The sequence below is a fragment of the Oryx dammah genome, unplaced genomic scaffold (assembly GCF_014754425.2).
Source record: "Oryx dammah isolate SB20612 unplaced genomic scaffold, SCBI_Odam_1.1 HiC_scaffold_24, whole genome shotgun sequence".
In the NCBI taxonomy this organism is placed as follows: domain Eukaryota; kingdom Metazoa; phylum Chordata; class Mammalia; order Artiodactyla; family Bovidae; genus Oryx; species Oryx dammah.
The window spans coordinates 5,826,045-5,827,291 of NW_024070208.1; positions in this window are offsets into that span (position 1 = coordinate 5,826,045).

Here is a 1,247-nt window from a genome sequence, read left to right on the forward strand (position 1 = left end):
TGACTGTTTCAACACTCTACTCAAGGTTGATTTTCCTGACAGCCAGATACCCCTCCTCACTCTGCCCATGGCAAAGGTCATGAGGAAGGAGGCTTGGCATACACAAAGGCGTGATCAAGCCTCAGGAAACCTCCTGTTCCCGAGCATCTACCCCAAAACTAGAGTCTGTTTTATGCTTTCACCTACACCGCTGAATTTATAGGGGGGTCTCCCCCACACCTCTGACTTTACGGGGGGCTCTCCCCCATAACCGTTTCCCTCGGAGAAGGAGTAAACCTGCAGCTCCAAGGCAATTAAAATTCCTGGGCATGACAAGAGTGTTTCAGCTTATGGACTCCTCTGAAGGTTATCTAGCCCGCCTATATAGGTTCCTCCAGACACATGTGATGGTTTACAGCCTCCCAATCTGAGAGGCACAAGATGTTTTAGACTTACTAAAGGCAATTTCTTTTGGGGAGTTGAAAATTATTAGTATAGTGGGTTGGTTAGGAATTATATTGGTGAAGGGTTTTTCATTTGTTGTGCCAATAATTGCTGCTAATTCCCTGCCCTGGGTGGGACAAGGGTGTCTAAGGTCAAACCTCTATGCTGACAGACTAGCTTGTGTGACAGGATTATCCATACTCCTGCCACTAGGCACATGATTGTTTACTACCTCTCAACCATAAACAGCACAGAGTTTTGGAGTATTTTTAAAGTCTTAATCATTTCAGTTCAGTTCAGTCGCTCAGTCTTGTCTGACTCTTTGTGACCCCATGAATTGCAGCACACCAGGCCTCTCTGTTCACTCAGACTCACATCCATCGAGTCTGTGATACCATCCAGCCATCTCATCCTCGGTCATCCCTTTCTCCTCCTGCCCCTAATCCCTCCCAGCATCAAAGTCTTTTCCAATGAGTCAACTCTTCTCATGAGCTGGCCAAAGTACTGGAGTTTCAGGTTCAGCATCATTCCTTCCAAAGAAATCTATCTCCTTGCAGTCCAAGGGACTCTCAAGAGTCTTCTCCAACACCACAGTTTAAAAGCATCAATTCTTCAGCGTTCAGCCTTCTTCACAGTCCAAATCTCACATCCATACGTGACCACAGGAAAAACCATAGCATTGATTAGATGGACCTTAGTCAACAAAGTATATGTCTCTGCTTTTGAATATGCTATCTAGGTTGGTCATAACCTTTCTTCCAAGGAGTAACCGTCTTTTAAGTTCATGGCTGCAGTCACCATCTGCAGTGATTTTGGAGACCAAA